General features: G+C 41.4%; 1 long non-coding RNA gene across 1 annotated transcript in view; it reads left to right on the top strand.

Moving 5' to 3' along the window:
* The first annotated feature begins 5087 nt into the window (after positions 1-5087).
* LOC121848116 overlaps positions 5088-22137 on the top strand; it is a 68195-nt gene continuing 51145 nt past the window's right edge. Inside the window, exons 1-2 of the long non-coding RNA XR_006084847.1 lie at positions 5088-5133; positions 18234-18300. This is a non-coding gene — a long non-coding RNA (uncharacterized LOC121848116). The remainder of the gene's footprint in view (positions 5134-18233; positions 18301-22137) is intronic.

Genomic DNA, 22137 nt, shown 5'->3' with positions numbered 1-22137 from the left:
CTATATAAATGCAAGTTGTTGTTGTTGATTCCCTTGACTGCAATCCAAATTCTCATTATGTGCAGGTTAAAAACTTCTGGATCTATGGAATGCAAACCAGAAAATGCTTGAAATGCGTAGCAGGTGGATGAGCATCTGGGAGAGGGAGCAAGAGAGAGACGGAGGCTCAGCATTTCAAGTCTGACTTTCTCTTTCATCTACCGACTGTTCTGCTATACATTTCCAGCATTTTCTCTTTTGTACCACATTTCTCCACCTGACACTGTAACTCTGAAATCAAAAATAGGTTGAAAACCATGAGGAAAGGCATTTTATATTAAAATTTAAAATAATAACAGGCATTTGTCTCATGAACTGTGTATTTTTCTATATGTGTTTATTTGTGTGTGTTTTTGAGTTCTGTGTGAATTTTTTTTGAATGTTTGTATGTGAATGTTGGTGTTTGTGTGTGTGTGTGTGTGTGTGCACATCCAGAAAATGGGGTAGGGGATGAAAATAGTTACAGGAAATAGCATGTGTTTCGTATTTATGGATTTGTAAAAGAAAGGGAGGGGTAATTCGGGAATATTCAATGCTAATATGAATGTATATACCAACCAGCTCCATTTCTGAAATCTAAGGATGTAATTTAAGTAAGCAAGTGTGAAAAGACCAGCTCATAATGAGCTGATTAGTGTGATTTTTCTCCCCCTCAACTCTGTCAATCACTGAGTAAGTTTAAAAAGTGTTTAACATGGTACAAAAGTCCTGCACCAGTATTTGTGAAATTAAAGATAACAACTTCAGTACAATAGATGTACACGACCACAAGTGGGTGCACCCACATTGGATGTTTTTAGATGCCTAGGGAGTATACTGGTTTTCCAATGTGCTCCAAAAACTGTATTGTTTAATAAAGAGCAGAGTAATCCTAATCCAGGAACTATTCTGACTTCTATTACTTACATTCTTAGAATCATGCGAATTTATACCACAGAAGGAATTCTGTGCGGAACGATTGCAATTCAGCTCTTTGAGTCTGCAATTGCGTTCAGAACAATCTGTTCATTCAATTCTACTGTCCTTCCTTATCCCCGTACTCTTCCTAACCTCGATCTTTCGTATACCTGTGTACTTCCCTCTTGAAACCTACAATGTATATGACTGCTACCTTCCTTCGCAGGGCATTGCACATCCCAATAACTCTGTGAAAAAATTCTACCAAGCTTCCCTTTCACTCTTGTGATTATTTAAAAAATAAGTTTTCTTTATGAAAACTTTCATAAAACTCTTTATGAAAACTTTCTGGTTAACCCAATAATTGGAATTTGTCTCTTCAGTAGGGCAAATTGTTGCCTTGTTCACCAGATGGCATGACAATGACTTTGTTCATTTATGTTCATCCAAGTTGCAAGTGTGTGACTTTGTCAGAAAATACATCTCAGTACAATTGAGGTGAAACAAGTTGGATTTAACATTTGCAACTGTTTTTTATGCACAGAGGTTGAATCAGCTTGACCTGGTCCACGAAGGGTAAAACCATAGAAATGATTATTTGGTTGAGGTACCAGTGGCTGACTGACTTTCATGTAACTCCGGATCTCTGCCGTCAAGCTTGGGTTGGAAGGGAAAGCAATTTAAAAAAAAAAAATCCTGGCAGAAAACTTGCCCCAAAAAAAAGTTTTATTTACATCAGACTTGACAATTGATTGAGCCATTTAGTTGCCTTTACTTCTGTGTCAGTTGTCCAAATTGTGAGATACCTAAAAGGATTAATTAGTAAATAGTACATACTGCTCACACCCAAATGTTTCATTCTCAAACTCTACTTGGATATCAATCTCCATTTAGGCTTTTAGATTACATTGAGCCTGGCCAGAGATTGCCATTTCACATTCATTGTTTACAGATCATTTCACAAATCTCACAATTTAGACCCCCTTTATCCTGTGTGAAAGTTGTTATACAAGCGCAAATTATTGTTGCTGTTGCAAACTTGGAGACTTTCGCCACCTTTTCACACCAATAAATTGTGTTGAGCAAAGCCAAACTAAATCTGGTTGACTCATTCTGGACTGATGCACTTGGCCATATTACAATTCCCATTACATTTTTCTTTTGATAAATGACTGTGCAGCATAAGCTTTGGTTTTACCATTATCTGATCAAATAACTGTAGGCACAAAGGTGCAGGATGTTTTATATTATTTTCTTTGAGCAGAACCCACCTGATTCTCTGTACCTTAATTGTATTCATGCTTACTGTTTTGATGAAGCTGTTTGGGTGTCCAGATCATCTCATCCTTACTATATTATACTATATTACTGTTTCACCCACAAAATACACAGTCAATTCACTTTACAATTTATTCTGTGAAGCACTTTGAGACATCCCAATGATGTGATAATGCCCTACATCAAATTAAAGGATTATTATTATAGATTTGGGAGATCTCAGACGAAGGCTTTCTTTCTAACTCCATGTATAAAGTACTCAATACAGTATAATCTTTTCAAGTTATTTTCGGGACTTGTTTCTTTACATCATTCATAGGTCTGACAGGACAGCTTCCTGTTCCTCTGAATGGGAAGTGGAGTCTAGTCCTGCCTTAATCTCAGTGCCACATGTTTCCAGCAGCTGCTCTTTGCTGTATACAGTACAAGAACCTACAGCCCATACACTGAAAAATCCACAGGCAGCTTGCAATGGCTGCATTTAAAATGAATTTAATCTGCATCCTCTTGAAATAAATGGGAAATAGTCTTGTAAATTGCTGTGTATTTTGGCAAGGGTTTGCTAGCAGCACACCAAAGCAACAGTCTGGGGGTTCCAGGCAGCGGGATCTGGTGCCAGCAGCGATGTTGAAGCAAACAAACTGAAGTTTGATGTGATGACTTTTAATCTTACAGTGCCTGTTGCCAGTCTTTGCTGTTGATAAATGAGAATGTTGAGTCCCAGCTCTCTGAAGTCTCACAAGACACTTGATCTGTCTGCTTACAGGGATAGATAACCACAGATAGATACTGTTGCACTGCTGTTAATGTCCGCCAATATAAATTTATAATTTTGAAAAGTTTTTTTTTGGATGCATTGAAGTGAAATGTCCAGTGTTAAATAACCAGTTTGACATACTGGGTTAATATGTCTGGCATTGAAAGATACTCGGCTGCACCATTGATTCAGCACACACCAGCCTGCTTCGCGTCCTACGCCCAATCTACCCTACAATCGATGGATGAGCCTTCAACCTTTCTGCCCCTGCTCTCTGGAACTCCCTCCGTTTCACTCCTTCCCTCACCTCCATTCAAGGTACAGTCTCGAGATGTACGTCTTTGACTGCATTTTCAGTCCCTATCTTTCCCCTCCCTACCCCTTCAAACCCAACCCCCCCTTGAACTCAAACCCAGCTTGGGCGCCAAATCAGTATTTGTTAAACACCTTTGGACATCCTCCCTATGTTAAAGGCACTATATAAATCTAAGGTTGTATCGTATTCTAAATTAGTATGGTTACAAACTCTGTATATTTCAACCATTTACACCAAACAATACACTGACATCAAACCTGCTCAATGCATGATTGTAAAAGCTAGAGAGGTGGAAAAATGGTGCCCACACTAACTTCTATCAAGGCCAGCATGACAGCTTGACGTTGGGAGGACCACTCTCCAGCGCCAGGCTGACCCCAAAACTCATTGTGAGCCTTTCACCAACATACATGTAGCAGCAACTAAATTTGCGTACAACATAGTCAAACTCATTCCTCAACTCCAATAGAAGGGAATTTGCTGTCATGTGTCTCTTGAAGTGTATATACCTACTGCTATTAACACTTGGCTTAGCAGCGCCGATTTTGTCCGTTCATTTTCTTAGAGCTTTGTTACAGACTGTGGGACTCCACTGTGTCTTCTGGTTAAATGGGAAATGGCTACTTCTCTCTCTGGATACGTCCTTTCCTTGTGAGGTTTCTGGGTTTTGTTTTTATTTTTTTGGGGGGTGGGTGGAGCATATTACTAAGAAAATATAGGAATCAAAAATACATCATACACTTGAAACTTGAGTTAAGTTGGCCATCCCGGAAAGTGGCACTGAAAGGCGGTGCACCGCATGGGCCTTTGGCATCAACTATAGTCATGAGTGTTGTGAACTCATTGCTCCCTATCCGTCAATTCCCCCCCCCCCCCCACATTGATGAGTGGAAATCTCCATTATGTGCTAATTTTCACTGGTGGTGGTAATGATGATGATAATTATCACATCAAGTGCTGCAATTTTCCCCCCTACATTTCTTCCTCTGGTGACGGAGATTAGCAATGAGCTTGGAGAGAGAGTCGCAACCTCAGCGAGAGAGAAAATAGGGAATAAGGGAGCCTGAGAAGTCTGGTGAAGAGTGGGCATGAGGGAGGGATAGAGAAAATGTGAGTGAAGGCAAGCTGAGAGTGGACAGAGATAATGATGGGTGTGTGGAATGTGTGTGTGATGTGGGAGGGGGGGTGGGGGGGTGAGGAAGGGCTAAAGCGGACATAGAAAGAGGGGTCAGCATGTAATTGAGGAAAGAGGGCAAAGAGAAGGGGTTCTGCAGCCAGTTCCCATCTTCACTTCAGTGGATCAAGGCTGTTTTCTGCTGAAACTAACACTGTATCCGGCACATGATGCCAAGGGCACAATACAACTGTATTAATCCAAGGTCACCAAACAGCAATACAGTGGCGCTCATTGTACAAACCATCTCGAACTTAGGCATTTCATTTTGTAAGAATTAAGGAAAAAAGATTACATTGTTTTTGAATTTTTGTCTTATCAGGTCGGGCAAGTTGAAATAGCAGATCCTTGACAGAAAAGATGCCGTCTTATCTCACAGGTCAAGGTGACCTTAACTTGTGAGCAATGAGCCACGAGGCAGATCTGGAATGCGTCACTTGTGTGGGGCATCGTGTCACCTTGTTGTCAGCGTTGAGCCCTGACAATGATATCACAAATTGTCTCTGAATTCTGGCGGGTTTTATTTTTGCATTTTTGTTGGGAATTCTTTGGCACACAACTACAGGGCTGTACAAACTGTGAGCTGTCTGTACTGTGCAGTTTGCATTTGAGATGGTATCAGGTATCTGGCAGTTGTAAGGCGTGGCAGAGAAGAATGTTTCAGTGAGATGGGTGAGCTGAATCTGCACCTGGGCTGAATGCATTTCACGGTCTGTCTGCATGTGTCTGTCTCTCTGCCTTTCTGTCTGCCTGTGTGTGTGTGTGTGTGTCTCTCTGAGATTCTGTCTCAATTTCCCTTTCTAGTATAGATTGCACTGCTGTTTTCCCTTTCCCTCTGACTCTCCTTCACACTCTCACACTCTACCTCACTTTTCCTATCCTTCACCCTCACCCTCTTGCTCTTTCATTCATTCTCTCACTCTACTCTCACTCTCCTTCACATTCTTTATCTCTGTCACGTTCTCCCTCGCCTTTTAGCTCTCTGACTCACTCTCACTCTCCATCTTTCACCACCCAATTAATGAGTTGAAATCTGCCGCCTGACAAAGATGTTCTATTTGTCAAAGGTTATGAAAGACTATTGTGGAGTTTTATATAGATTACAGCAGTGGATGGAGAGTGGACCCCACAATGAAGTAGAATTTGTGAACTATGTAGAAGGCATTAGGTAGATAAGGCTATAAAAAAGGCCAATGGGGTCTCCGGATTTATATCCAGAAGGTCATAATCTAAAAATGAAGAGGTGATGTTAAATTTATACAAAATCTTGGTTAGACCACATTGTGAGTATTGTGTCCAATGCTGATCTCCACATTATAAGAAGGAGATAGTGGCAAATGGAAAGAGTACAGTGTAGGTTTGCTAGGATGATACCAGGGCTAGCAACTTACCTCTATCAGAATAGACTAGATAAGTTAAGCCTTTTTTCACTAGAGAAAAGATGTCTAAGGGGGGGAGTTAATAGAGGTGTTTAAAATTATTTTTGAAATTGATGAGGTGAGTATAGATAGATTGTTTCCACTGGTTGGGGAGTCCGTAACCAGGGGACACAAATATAAGATAGTGATTAGGGGATCTAAAAGAGAATTTAGGAGGCATTGCTTCATCCAAAGGGTGGTGAGATTGTAAACTCACTGCCAAAAGCGATAGTTGAATCAGATAGTTTAGATGCATTCAAGAGGAAGTTAGACCTTCACGTTGGGAAGAGGGGACTAGAAGGTTATGGGAGGGAGTAAGGTAATGGGTGGAGACTTGTGTAAAGTATAAACACCAGCACGGACTGGTTGAGCCGAGTGGCCTGTTTCTGTGCTGTACACTCTTTGTAAATCATTGCATGAGCTTTATTTATGGTCTTTTCTCCTTTCATGCTTTCTAATGTACTTACGTTGGCAACTCTTGCCTCAAGACAGAATAAGAGGCTGAATTGTTAAACAATTTTGCCTGGTATGAGCATAGAATAATAACTGTATTTATTTGCTAACAGTGATGATTTAGGTTTGATCAAGTGTGAAAAGGAAAGTGGTAGAAACACAATCAACATGTAAAACATGCCCTTAGCACCTGCTTATGATCCTCTGCCACCTTGTGCGTAAATCCCCCCCCGCCCCCACCGCTACAATGCTTGGGATTCAAATACCTTTGATTCAAAGTGGTGCACAGGAAGTCGTTTTAGTTGCAATAGCGTTTCAGTTGCTCATTGTACAGGAAGTGGGATTAGCAGTGAGTCCAGAGTAGATGTGTATTATAAGTGAGAAAGAGTTGCATTGAAAGGTGCTATAACAGGGATTTTCTCTCTCTACACAAACTCTTTTTTTGCTCAGCTGGGTGTCTGACACATGCGTAAACCATCACCATACTTAAAAGTATTCAAACCAAACTGAGATTTCCATGCATCCCACCTACACATGGACATTTCAGAGATTATTTGTTGGCATGTGCACTCCTCGCCTTGGAGGGACTCATCCTGTTTAACTAATTCCAGAAAGTATTCTGCTCAGACTGGCAAGAGCCAAGGCTTGGGGACGCCAGAGTGTGCTTTGGGGTATTGCTGGAGTCTAACCAGCAAAAACCACATAGCATGTCATTGATATTGCTGTCTGGCAAGCTTTGGACTGCTTGTCCAGCTAGGACCACCCTACTCGTAAGTGCTTTGGCCTGCAGGGCTAACAGGAATTGAGTGGGAGGATTCCCTACCCCAGTGACTGCTCTGCCCTTCCAAGTCCTTCTGATGGGCCAGGCTGGCTGTGCTGTCATCAGAGGTGCCCTAGAATACGGCAGACCCTATTGGCACAGGAACTGGACCACCGAGACCGCCACAGAGGGTTGGTTCGATTCCGGCATCCCATTGCCATATTAAAATAATCTTTTTTTTCAGTGCTGCCCTCTGCCTGAAGACATTTTTTTTTGACTAATTGGCAGATTTTCAGGTTGCTCTGGAGTCTGCGAACTGAAACTGCATTATATAACCCTCTTCTCCAATAGGTGTTCTTTCTCTCTGTTTGGTTACCAATTTACCCCGATCCTGGGGTAAAATACCTAAATCACATCAAGATGTCAGTCATTTAAATGCAGTGTGAATAGCGTTTTCTCTCTCTTTCCCCTCCCCTTCCCAAATGACCTGTGAGCGAGAACAAAATAAAAGTCTATTTTTATAGCACTTTATACATCAAAACGTCCCAAAATGCTTTATAGTCATTCCTGTCAGATGGAGACTTGTAGGAAAAATGTGGCAACCATTCAGTGCACTGCAAAGTTCCAGAAATGGCCAGCAATCTGCTTGGGTAGCTGGAAGGGGACACATCTGCAAAAAGCCACTGGCTGGTAGTAATCCAAGGTTACGTTGGATGTATAGACTTTGTTCTGAACTCTGTGTGTCAAAGTCCAAGAAAGGTCAGCAGGAAACATACTGTGCTGTTTGGGTATCAATTTAAATGTACAAGAGATAAAGAAAACCTCTAAAACATGAATGGGCTTTGTGAAAGGTAGTATTTGCAAAAAAAAGATTGACTGTATCTACCCTCATGTACTCTGAACAGACTCTACAGGTGTCAGTGACTCTCATTCCCAGGTTAAAGCATCACTCCAGGACCATTGTTCTCAGATCTTCATTTAGTTTGTGACTTGATTTTGTGGAACACAACGAGCGAAACACATCACTGACACACTAATCACCTATTGCAGAGTTGACCAAAGACATTGTGCAGTACAGTGCATTCAAACATTGTTCAGAAATTCTGTCTGTGATCTCTGGTAAACCTGTACTCAGATCTAAGGCACAGAAAGGGAATGACTATCTGCTGTTTCCTCTGATATTTTTTAAGGGTCACGAGCAGCCCGAGTTATTGTAGTCTCCGCTCATTTCCCATTAGAGGAGAGAAGAGAGACCCCAGCATGAAATTGCCCTGAATTTGACACATTTCAGCCACTGCTGTGAATCTACACAAACATTACGAATTGCCTGCAGTTGTGAGGTACTTTTCAGAGCCTGGGGTCAAGGCTGCATTGCTGGGTATCTTAGCATTGCAGCTGACCTACCTCAAGCTGCTGAGATAGCAATGTGTGGTTACAGCGCTACACGGTAGGCAGTTACTGTTCAGCAACCTCAACCCTTCATGCTGAGAGGTGTAAAAAAAGCACGCCTTCTGCTTAGAATAAGACCTGCGACTTATCTGGTGAGAAACCCCTCTTGTGTCATTTGTATTCTGTCTTCCGTCTCACCCCCTCCCTCGCTACCTTCAAGACCCACCTCAAGACGTCCTCTTCGACCTGCTTCCCCCCCCTGCCCTCCACCCTCCCCCACCCCAACCCTCAGCTCGGGTACGTAACTCTGTCTGTTCAGCGCCTTGGGACGTCCTCCCCGACGTGAAAGGTGCTATACAAATGTAATTTTGTTGTTGTATTTGGGTGGACTAAAGGGCTGTCTCAAACAGTAATTATCCTGTCTATACAATACAAATATTACACTAAAATGTATTGATAATCTGGGAAACCAGGAGGTTTTAAGGATATTTTATTGAAACATTTTCGTGCTTTTTCAAGTTTCAGTATAATATATAAGAACATAAGAATTAGGAGCAGGAGTAGGCCATTCGGCCCCTGGAGCCTGCCACGCCATTCGATAAGATCATGGCTGATCTTCTGACCTAACTCTAATTACCTGCCCTAACCCCATATCCCTAATCCCTCAATTTTTTAAGCAATCTATCAGTCTCAGGCTTGAAAATGTTCAAGGACTGAGCATCTACAGCCTTTTGGGGGAAGTGAATTCGATAAATTTACTACCCTCTGAGTGAAGAAATGTTTCCTCAACTCTGTTCTAAAAGGCTGACCCTTAATTTTAAGACTGTGACCCCTGGTTATAGATTCTCCTACCAGGGGAAACAGTCCCTCAGTGTTTACTTTATATATAGTATGTAAGATGTCCACAGTAAGAGTTTTATTTCTTTAACAGAGGTTCGCCCAGAAAATATATAGTCAATTCACTTTCCAGTATATTCTGTGAAGTGCTTTGAGATGTCTCAAAGATGTGATAAGGCGCCACATCAAATGCAAGGAATATTATTATTATATCGGCATTCTTTGGCTGTTGTTAGATTAAGGGGAGGAGGGAGATGTGGAGGCTCTTTGGAAGTTGGGGCCCAGCGAGTTCTGGAGGCTTTCTGGAGTTCTGACTGGTGGATCCACGTGTTTCAGTCCAGTTTCTTGAAATAATTTTTGGCCATTCTCGTGGCCCTTATTTCCGCTCCATCTCCACAAAACACTTTGAGATTATCCTAAATGAAAAATGCTACTTAACTGCAAGATAGGTGTCAGCCTGGCTCATTTTATAGCACTCACACATCTGGGTCAAAAAGTTATAGACTCAAGGCCCACATCAGGACTTTGAGCTCATGGTCTCGTCCAGGCTGGTCCAACTGATGGCTCACCGGCTGCATCCGCCCCCGGGCCAATTTCATTGCCATCTCCTCCCCCCCACCAGATAACCCATAAATATAATGTTTCTGGAAGCGAAATACAAAAATATGGGACTTTGGTTTAACGTCTCATCACAAGAGACGGCAAATTCAAGGAATAATCAGTTTTTAAACTCAGGATGTGGATTGCTCCAGCGGTGATTGGGAGCTTTCTCTTTAAATTACTGCTGTTGTTTTGTATAATCAAGAGCGATTTGTCACTGTGTGTTTACAATCAAATAAAACATCCAGTTCAAGTAACAAAAAGCTGGCGTTTCAGTCATTAACTCCACAGGTCTGTAGGTTATCAGTTCTTCGCAGAAACTGTTTTCTCACATCGCATCAAATGAATAGGGGCTATTTACACTTCAACAGTGTTCATTCCCTCAAATTCATGTCTTTAGCTGCTCATGCTGGGTATTTCCAGGTAGATCACAAACACTGAATACATGCAAAAATTGGCAGCAAAAATTCCTGCCAGTTGTGAGGAACAAAGATGGGGATAATGTTGGGTTTTTTTCAACATTATTTTGTAACGTGAGGCAACATTTGGTCACTCGATCCACGACTGTTTGTGGGACACTGCTGTACGCAATTCACTGCCGCGTTTCAACCCACAAAATACACAGTCAATTCACTTTACAATGTATTCTGTGAAGTGCTTTGAAACGTTTCGAAGATGTGATAAGGCGGTATTTCAAATGCAAGGAATATTGTATCTTGAATGTGCCTTTGCACTGACACATCATGGTGTTCAGCAAGCTCAAGAATGTTGGTGCTTGAGAATGAGGCATTTCCTTTCGCTCTGCAACATTGGAGTCTAAATAATAATGCAGATTTTTTGGGTGGCTGACAAATGCGTAAACCCATCACCATGCTTAAGAGTATCCAAACCAAACTGAGAATTCCATGCATCCCACCTACACATAGAGATAGATTGTCGGAATGGAACGTGCACTCTCTCCTTGGAGGGACGCATCCTGCTTATCTAATTCCGGAAAATATTAGGCGCAGGTTGGTAGGAGCCAAGGCTTAGGGACCCCAGACTGTGCAATGGCGTACTGTTGGAGTCTTACCAGTTAAAACTGCATAGCTTGCCATCGATAGCATTGCCTGGTAAGCTTTCCCGTGCTTGTCCAGCTAGGGCCACCCTACCCATTAAGTGCGCTCTCCATTGCATGTGTAAGATATTTATCCTTTCCCACATGAGTCGCCTTGTGGCCCTTTTAAATGACTCTGTCAATTTTATTTCACACTGAACCTTCGCCTACTAAGAACCGAGTCAGGAGATTGCTCAATCTCATCTCCTATATACCATTACAGTTACCAGAGCACGGAGACCTTCAACACATCAGAATTCAAAACACATTCACACTCCGGCCCCTGAGGTGATATTACAGTTTTCTCGATTTCCAGGCTCCTCCAGATGTGAGATTGTTAATGAGTTATGTATGTTCCCATCTACAGAGCAGCCAAGATTGCTTAGTGAAGGGGGCATAGCTTTAAGTGACCAAATGAATGACATTGCTTTCACTTTGACCTGGGAGCTTGTGAGATCACGCGTCACACAAGGTGCAAATGAAAGAGAGAGAATTCTGTGCTTTGCTGTTTGCAGTTTCAACTATAAAGCTAGTTCTAGATATGTAGTTGCCCAGAGGATAGAAATTAACTTAATTGAGCAGGATCTAGTTTTGGGATCAAGGGCAGAACCTGAACATTTTGTTTGGTGAGCCTTCCCTTCACCCCTATTCCTCCAGTGTCTCTCTCTGTTGCTTCGTATTGTGTCCATATCTAGGCTAGTAATATTGTTCTGGTATTACTTCCCACTTTGCTTTCAAGCACACTCGCATGCTTCTGTATCCTCGCTGCATTTAAATCAACATTTATTTCTTTTCCACACTAGTTGAGTATTTCCCTGACAACTGTTGAACCACACCTCTCTCAGTCTTCCCTCCCACAAACTACATTACGTTAATGTGAGTTTTACTGCTTTTTGTTTTACCACTGTTTTATTTTTCTTGTCTTATTGTTCAGTCTGGGTAGTATGTTGCACCAATTGTTGTAGTTCTTTAGCTAGTTTTCAAGACTTTCCTGCTATTTGCTTTTATGCAATCCACTCTCAGAAATTCCACTTTTCCACCTCATTAAAATTTTACAAGGAGGAAAGTGTCAGCCTGGCTCAGTTGATGCACTCTATTCTCTTGAAGTTTAAAGTCAGAAGTTTAAATCATTGGACTTTGAGCTCAGAGTCTCGACTGATGCTCCAGTGCTGTATTGTCTGAGATGCCATCCTTTTATAGAGATGTTAAACCAAGGTCCTGCCTGTTCAGGTGTAGATTAATAATCCCATTGCTTGATTTGAAAGAAAGAAGGGAGTATCTCTTGGTATATTGACCAGTAATCATCAGGAACAATTGATCATTCACCTCCCGAGTATTTATGGCACTTTGCTGTGCGCAAAATAACTACTGTATTTGCTTAGGAAAAACATTCATAGCATTCAATATTCATACTGTGAAGTGCTTTGACATGTTTCAACATTAATAGGAGTTATAACAATCGATTTCATCTAAATATTGAAAAGGTTTCAAAATCAACTCCCAGGGTTTCAAGAACTTTGTCTGGGAACCTTTTATTGTTTCTTGGAGTCTGTCCATTCTTTCTCCAACCATTGAATAACTAGTCTAAGCAAGTCAGTAAACGTTATTCTACCTTCTCTTGCTCTTCGTGTTTTCAGCCACAATGCCCGAATCTCCGGAACTCCTTGCCTCAATCCCTCCACCTTGCCCCTTCTTTGTCCATCTTCAAATCGCACCTGAAGATTTTCCTCTTCGACCATGCCTTCGGTCACCTCCAGAGTGGCATCAAATCACACCCCTGTTAAGCTCTCTGATACACTACTTATGTTAAGAATAGTGCAAGTTGTTGTTTCTTCGCTGTTCAGCAGGAGTGCATGTGGCGATGTATAATAGTATTCATTGCAGCAGCACAGCTTGTTGCTGCAAAAAGGAATCATTCAAAGATTCCCAGTAAAGACTTGTAAGCAAAATCAATGTGAGTACTTTGAGGATTAATTTTTTTGGCACCGTGGTTCAAAGAGACAGTCTGGGATGAATGTAAATATGGAACCAGAGATAGGAGAGAGATTCACAACCCAACTGATTCAGGTTTTCCATATTAATCACCTTTTGAAGATTAAATGTTCTTTCGCAGGATGTGAGTCTTACCTTTAGAAATGGTGTGATTTATACAGCTATTCTTACTGTATATTCTCAATCTGAGTTCTGCAGTCTGCTGGTTGAGACCAGATGGGATGCATCATTGATTGCACATTGAATCAAAGTAGTAACAATGGTCTCTGAAATACTGTATCTCTCAGGGATAAATAAATACTACTAATTTCTTCATGATAATCTTTGAAGGAGGCAGCAGACTATTTGATTATTAAATACACCACAGGATTAAATGGCTTCTGCACTAGTGCGAGGTGTGTGCTTGTGTGGTGTGGAGAGCAGGGGTAAGCAGAGCTGAATATTGGACCTGTGAGAATAAATAATTACTGTGGAGTTTTGGATGTTAGATTTTTAAGATCAGGAGTATGCCCACCTGAAACAATTGGTCATTCACCTCATAGCTGTGAATGACCTTGGGACATTGTTAGGTGCAAATTGGCTACTGCATTCACCCACAAAATGCACAGTTACTACACTCTCCATTAAATAATGTGTAAGTCTTTGAGACATTCCCGTGTGATAGGACGCGGTGCTGTGTCAAATGCACCTGTTACTATTATTTTATATTAATGTTACTGTTAAGCATGGTGATAGGTTTCCCACCCGGCTGCTCCCCCCGACTTTTTTTGGTATGTTTGTATGGAAATTGCCGTTTCTCTGGACATGGAATAAGTATGAAAGGAGGGTTTGAGTGCCCATAATCTTCGGAAACATCCATTTCTGGGTTATGTGATTCTTTGTGTAATTAGTGAGGAAAGAAAGTGACAGCAAAGTCCAGAAGTTTTCAGACGATCAATTTATCAGAGAATTTTGGTGTATCCAAAGAGTTTTAGTATTGTGCCACTCAGAACTGGTTTTGTGCATATTCTGGAAGTGTGGAATCGATTAACCTATTGGCAAAGTAATTAATGGACCATTGGCGTTAAGTATCTATAAAAGATTACAGTCGCTGGGAGGAGGCGAGGAAAGAGGGCTCTCAGAGAGCTGCAATCTGGTATGAAACTTACCCAGTAGTGTTGATAGCATTTGTGGAGGATTTTTTGGGGTCAGAAAGTGTCTGATACAAGCGGAAACCCATCACCAGGCTGAAGAATATCCAAACCAGACTGAGTTCCACAAATAGAAATTTCCCTGTGTCAGGAATGGACTACACACTATTTCTCCACGAGGATACATCCCGTTTACCTAATTCCAGAGAGTATTCGACACAGGTTGGTAAAAGCCAAGGCTTAGGGACCCTGGAGTGTGTATTAGGGTACTGCTGGAGTCCAACCGGCAAAATCCACAGAGGTTGCCAGCATTTGCATTGTCTCACAAGTGATCCACTGTGTGTCCAATTTGCACCATCCATGAGGGCTTTGGCTTATAGGGTTAACAGGAGATAATAATAATCCTTGCATTTGATATAGCGCTTTTCACGTCAGGAGGACGTCCCAAAGCGCTTCACAGAACACACTGTAAAGTGAATTGACTGTATATTTGTGGGCGAACGCGGCAGCCAATTGCGCACAGCAATGTCCCACAAACAATCGAAAATTGAAAATGACCAATTTATTATTGTTTTGGGTTTTGGAGGGATTATTATTAGGCTCAGTGTGGAGTAAGGAAACTCGCCCAAGGTTTCCCCCTTCCTGGAATTGAACTCAGGTCTCTTGCTTGCAAAGCGAGTGCTCTAACCACTGAGCTACAGGACTCCAAGGTCCCTAAGAGCGAAAAGTCCCTGCCCACAATGATGGTCTGCTCCCTGTTTCTTCTGATGGGTGGGTCGATAACCAGAGGAAACAGATTTAAGATAGTTGGCAAAAGAACCAGAGGGGAGACGAGGAAATTTTTTTTACCCAGAGAGTTGTTATGTTCTGAAATGGACTGCCTGAAAGGGTGGTGGAAGCAAATTCAATAATAGCTTTCAAAAGGGAATTGGATAAATACTGAAAAAGGAAAAAATTGCAGAGCTATGGGGTAAACGTGGGGGAGTGGGACGAATTGGATAACTCTTTCAAAGAGTCAGCACGATGGGCCGAATGGCCTCCTTCGGTGCTATAAGATTCTATGATTCTACAAGTCCTACTAATGGGCCTGTCTGGCTCAACAACTGGATTACCAAAACCACCACAGAAGGTTGACTCCATTACTGTTCAAATCCCCAAACCTTTTACACAAAAGATTCAACTTTCTGTGTTTATTTGTATGTATCTAGTTGTGTAGCCTGCCTATTTGCATATTTTTCCTAGCCACTAAATGCCAGTAAATGGGATTTACAAAACATAATACCAGACACTTCATGCACAGGAACATCAGTGACATTTGCTTTGCACTTTGATTCTCACCTTTTTTTACCAGATTAATTTTTAAATATCGGCCAATGAAGCACCTGTATTTTGCCTGACCTATAAGCTTTACCTAGCCCTGAATCTTTTCCACTCGCTGGATCAAAGCTGACTTGTTTCCTCAGCTGCTCTTCTCATACCTCATAACATTGCTTCTCTATTAAATCCGGTTGATTTAACCCCGTTAGCACATGAAAACACACTGGAGTGGAAAAAGAGATGGTTTATACCTCTCAAAGGATCTTAACCTCTGCCCACTTTGTCTGTGATCATCCCAGCCATGCCCAGAGAATTTGAAATAATATGTTAGGATTCCAATATGTTTAAAGGGATTTACTTGCAAAGGGGGAAAGAGTTGGTCACTAATTGGCTACATAACTGTGCACCGTGTCTGGACCCAAAATGGTATCAGCTAAACCAAGCAAGCTTCCATTTAAATAAGAGGGTCTTTATAACTCGGTGATCCATTTGCTATGTGACCCGAAGTTCTGCAATGTGTAAACATTATATGTAGAGCCCCATAACAGTGGTTATCACACTCGCTTCACAATTGAGAGGACCCGGGTTCGATTCCCAGCTGGGGCAAAACCTTAGGCAACTTTCCTTACTCCACATGCCACTGTTTACCTAGCAGTAAGTGGGAACCCAGTTATTAGTTGATTGACGGATCGCTTTCCGGGGGTAATAATCCCTCAAAAAAATGTGGTCACTCAATCCACATTTGTGGGACACTGCTGGGTTTCACCAACAAAATACACAGTCGATCCACTTTACAATGTATTCTGTGAAGTACTTTGAGATGTCTCAATGACGTGATAAGGCACTATGTCAAATGCAAGTATTATTATTAGATGGAGAGGGAAGGGGAAAAGAGAAGTGGAAAGAGGGGAGGAAGGAAATATATAACTATGTAGCACAGTGAGATGGTGCACTTTTCTTTCACTTTTCACTACTGCCCAGATTCAGCCTGGCATAGCACTCTTGCCTTTGAGTCAGAAAGTTGTGGGTTCAAGCCCCATGTTGGAACTTTGAACTAAGAAACTCTAGGTTGACACTTCAATATAGTGTTGGGGTAATGGTACATTGTCGGGGGTGCCACCTTACATAGAAGATAGTAAACTAAAGTTCCACCTCCCTGTTCAGGTTAAAGATTCCATGGTATTGTTGAAAAAGAAAAATCTCCCACAAAATACTGCTACATTTTACAGTAAATCTTAAATAAATTCCTAGTTTGAACAAGTCCACAGCATAGATAACAATAACAATAATAATCCTTGCATTTGATATAACTCCTTATCATGTCTTCAAGACGTCTCAAAGCGTTTCACAGAATATACTGTAAAATGTAGCGACTGTGTATTTTGTGGGCAAAACACCGCAGCCAATATATTGTTGTAAGTTCAGACTACATTGGTAGCTTCACTGGGGCTGCAACCAAATGCAAATCTAAAATAGTCGCTAGTAGGGCTGGAGCCCAGAGAGAGGGTGTTACTTCCTCTCAAGCCAAAGACCTGAAGACTTGTACCCTGTTTAAATTGTCAAAACAATTGATGCTTTGTTGATGAAAGGAAGTAAGGAATAAATTATGTAGCCCAACCGTTTACCACTTCACAGCTTTGAATTTACTATTCGTGTTCAATCTGGCACCTGCAGCAGCCTAGCCTGACCTCTCTGAAGCCTTACATGTGCTAAACCACTTCACCCTGAATTGAAACAACACCGAACTGGCTGATGCCCATGCATTTTTCATTACACAAGTTACATTTTTACAAAGATAAGACGAATGGCAATTAGCTATATTTAAGACTCACCTGGATTCAGATTCTGGGTTAGGGCATTGAAAGGCGCTATGCACATGTTATTTTGTTGTAGGGGAAACCCAACCCTGACCATTATCTTGCAGCCACTGGTGTTAGGGGAGCTCATGGTGAGTGGACAAGGGGCCAGGTCCCAGCCACTAAGCCCTGAAACTCTGGAACTCTCTCCCTCCACCTTGCCCCCTCCCTCCCTACTTTCAAATCCCGCCAAAAGATCTTTTTGAACATGCTTACAGTCACCTCCCCCTTCCCTCTCCCCCTGGCTTGGGGTCAGATTCACCACTGTCAAGCGATCCAGGACCCTACCCTGCGTGAAGGGCGCTATATAAATGTAAATTGTTGTTGTATTGTACTGCTGATTAAATTCAGTGCAAAAACTAGATAGATGAAAACCTCACTCAGAGAAACTGTGAGAATGGATAAGAAAGAAATGTGTCACCTTGGTACAGTAGGGGACAATCTTTTGCGTTTGAGTAAAGATACATGCTGAGAATGGAGCAGAGGGAGATTCATGCATCTAACTTGTGCTGTACTGATCTGACAGTGCTTCACATCGACACTGAGTGAATACATAGAGAGGAAAGGCTCAAAAAATCCACTTGGTTTTCGCCTGTGAGATTATTTTTTCTTGAAGTTTAAGATTGGACAGATTTGTGGTAGCTCTTCAATTCAGTCTTAATTTGAAAGCCAGTTTACTGCAGATCCTAAGAAACACCGACTTCTAAATTAAAGCTTGATTAAAGAATTTTTCGCGGTTTTGTGTGATCTTAAAAAATGGCCCTACATACTTTATTTTGACCAGGTGTAATTTGGGGCAGTAAGTGATACATTCCATAGCTTTGGTATCATTCACCTTAACAAACACCAAACCAGGGAGAACAGCATGTTGATTTGTGTTGGAACTTCCTCTAAATTGCCATCTGATGTTTCTCCTTTTTTTAGATTTGGATTTGTTCACAAAACAACAGCACAGTTTGAGTCTGTTCACATCCGAAGGTGAGAGGCCAGGGTAAGAATAAAACTTTCTATATATATATTTTTAAACTTCCTTCCACAGATTGAAAATTCTACTGACCAGCTTGGCTGTGAACCTACGGGAAATATCAGGCTGACTGTGCTCAGGCAAATACAGTGAAGTCTGTGTAAAGAAAAGCCACGAAGGAATAAGTGTACATCTGGTAGTCTCAACAAATAATGATAAGAGTTTTGAAGCTGCATTAATCTTTGTCCCTCCTTAAAGGTCATGTTAGTTATTACAGAATTTCTTAATTCTATGCAAGTGTGCTACTTCAGATTTCAAACCACTGTTGGGGTGCAGTGTTCGGTGTAACCACTAGCAGCCGCTAGAACAGTAGTGTTTTAGTGCCTCTAATGGCTGAACTGCAATACTACAACAGTACAAGGCTATTTGGGCTAACATTTCTCTTACCAGAAATGAAATCTTCTTTCTCCCAATTTCTAGCACATTTGAAACGACCACTTATCCAGTCACTGTACTCAACAGTAAAATCATGCAAAACGCTTTGAGACATTTTGATGATGTGAAAATGAGTTGTATTAAGTGTACAGATTTTTTTTACTGCTGACAGTTTCACAAGTATTGAAAACTAAACTTTTTTTTAAAGCTATTAGTTTTAGGGGAACAAATGAACAACATAGCTATTGGACTGTTACAGGCCCACAACCTTTGTGCCTGCAAGCTACTCTGCATGTCTGGTAATATTTATATACCATAATGATTGACCAGCATTGGGTTTCAAGGCTGGTATATAACTGGAGAGATTTGAAATTTGCAAACTGCACAAAGATGCAATTCTTTGAATCATTTAGAAAAAGATCTGTAATTGATGTAATTACATTAGAATTTACTACAGTCTGTTTTAAAACAAATTCATTTAGTTTCAAAAGCTTGGAGGAAATTGTTACTCACTGGGGACTAGTTTGTAATATTTCTTAACACATTTCTTAAGAATCCATTTAATAAGAAATATTTAAATGTGGAATTTCCAAAACATCTGATGCAAAGAAAGTACTCTTTCAGCAAATTTAGCATTTCAGAAATTTGAAAATGACATTTTTTATAATAAGAAATATTGCAAGTTAAACCACATTTTCAATGAAGCTTCTCTGTGTTCTTCCCCTACTCTGTACTGAATGTGGTGATTCTTACAAAGGGACAGTGACATGGGAGCTGACCTTCCTATGCTTGATGCTTACATGAGAGCAAGGGGAACAGAGGGGTGAGAGAGAGGAATAAGGATCATGTGGAGTATAAACACTGATATAGACTAGTTGGGTCAAATGGTCTGTTTCTGTAACCTTCTGTGTAATTCTACAGTGAAGCGGTCAGTCATATTTGAACCCGAGCAATCTAAGGTTATTTGATATCCATGTCAACATGCATTTTCCAGCAGAAATCTCTGGACAGAATGGGAATTCTGGCTAAGTTATCAACAGAGTGTCTGTATTGGATTCACCAGGGGAGCTCAGCTAACTTGCAGAGGGCCACTTCAAACAACAAATATATTTCGGATGAAGTTGAAAAACCCTTAGTGATAAATAAATAGATTGAACCCACAAAGAGCGAGCTTAAATTTTTCCCTCTAATTTGTTTCTGGTTGTAAGCTCAATACATTGTTTACCAAAACTAAATCAAAGTGTTTTCATAAATTAATGGTTACCAGGACAATTGACGTCTTGCAAAGAACATGATGTAGGTTCACTGGGAGTGTGACCTGTGTCAGAACTAACTTCCTGGCTCAGAGTCAGGTTCCACCACTATAAAGCGCTCTGAGACGCTACCCTGCGTGGAGGGCGCTATTTAAGTGCAAGTTGGTGTTGTTGGATATAGGTACTTTTTCCATTGTCAGATGCCAAGTAAAGTATTTGCACTCCGAAGGAGATCTGACATCTGACTGTCCCTGTGACATGCTGTTCGCTTCGGGCATTATCCTATGTGAAGGGTGCCACATAAAAGGAAGTTTTTGTATCTCTTGAAAGCTGCCGTTTGAACCTTGAATTCACAGAGCTTCACTGATCTCCTGGTGCTCACTGGAACCAGGAGAGTGAGCTAGACATTGATTACTTCCTTAATTGTAACAATTTTCAGACTCCATATGTTGTAAATATCATAAGCACTTACATATGGAACAGGAGGATGTTTACTCTTCAGTCAGGTTAAATTTCTCGCTGTGGTGACGAGATAAATACTTCAATGTGTACCATGGATGTCTGATGTGACTTATACCTGTGTACTCGCTCATAACTCCTGTTGCCCAAACTCAACAAGTATATTATTTGCCAAACTCCACTGGCTCCCTGTCACAGAGTGGATCAATTTCAAAATCCTCATGCTAGTGTTTAAATCCCTCCACGCCTTGGCGCCCACCTATCTCTCCAACCTCCTCTCTCCTCACAGCAGTACTTGCTGCCTCCTCTCCACTGGCTCTGGCCTCCTCCATGTCCCTTGAATCCTCTGTTCCACCAGCGGCGGCCGTGCCTTCAACCACTACGCCCCGAAGCTATGGAAGTCCCTCCCTCAATCCCTTCACCTTGCCTTCTCTTTCCCCATTTTCAGGTTGCATCTGAAGACCTTCCTCTTCAACCTTCCCCCTGGCTCAGCATCGAGCTCCACCATCGTTAAGTGCTCTAGGATGCCGCCCAGTGTGGAGGGCGCTATATAAATACAAGTTGTTGTTGTTATAATACGAATTGTGACGACCAGTTTTCAGGGTTTGTATTTGCAATGCTTGAAATGTGCCACCATTGCCATGGCTGTGCAATTCCACGGTCCATTCCACTTCAGAGCTCTCTAAGGCCTGGTTTTAAGTCAGCTTCATTTTGATCCCAGTTTCACTCTTGTTCGTGGAAATCTTCGGTTAGGCCACCAAGAACAATTCTTTCCCAGACCCTGAGCTAAGTAAAAATTTCAACTTAAAACGTTGCCACAATGGTTGGGAGTGCAAACGACAATTTGGATGTTCAGTGCCAACTTTTTGTTAAAGATAGTTTTAAAGACATATTTGTAACTGTAATTTCCCTTGAGTTCCTGTTGATTGCTGGCAATAATAATCAAGAAACAATACATTTCGGGTATATTCTCAGCAGGATTCTTGATAATTAGATTTCAGTTAGTGTGGGATCACTTTAATAATATACTGGTGCTCATCTCAAACTCTTGTTGCTCAAATACTGACCTGCACAAATCTTTGTGTACCCATCGCCCCCAGTTCTCTCCAGTTTGCACCGTCTCCCAAATGATCGACTTCAAGCTCCTCACTCTCACCTCTGTGGCCATACACCTCCCTCCCTATGTGACTTTCCCCAGCCTCGCTCTTTTGTTTGGGGGGCGTTGCAGAGGAAAGAATTTGACTTTGCGGAAAATTGCGGGTGTCTAATTGGTGCTACTGAGAGATGCATTTTGCTGTTAACCTACATCTGTGTCTTCAACGTGTTTCTTGAAAAAAATGCTACATGCTCAGGAATAAGCTCCTTTAAGTATGTATTACAAAGCTGTGATGGTGTTTTGGAATAGTCCCTCCCTGTTTCTTGTACTTACATAGAAACTCTTGAAAGGTAGGAGCTTTTTCAAGCGGTATGTCTGCTCTAGTCAAACCCGCACAAAGTCCAATATGAATTCTTTCCTCTCCATAGATGATGCAGTGGCTCTAGAGAAGCAGATTATCAGAGCAAGTTGTCTTTGAGGTCTAGATCCACCTATAAATAAATAAATAAACATTGGTCTTCATGATGCATTTAGAAACCTATAAGATCATCAAAAGGCATGATAGAGTAGATAGTGGGAGATTGTTTCCCCTGGTTGGAGAAACTAAAACCAGGGGTCACA

This window comes from Callorhinchus milii, unplaced genomic scaffold (genome assembly GCF_018977255.1).
Source record: "Callorhinchus milii isolate IMCB2004 unplaced genomic scaffold, IMCB_Cmil_1.0 Scaffold2, whole genome shotgun sequence".
In the NCBI taxonomy this organism is placed as follows: Eukaryota; Metazoa; Chordata; class Chondrichthyes; order Chimaeriformes; family Callorhinchidae; genus Callorhinchus; species Callorhinchus milii.
The sequence above is the reverse complement of the archived record's forward strand: the minus strand, read 5'-3'. Positions and strand labels throughout refer to the sequence as shown.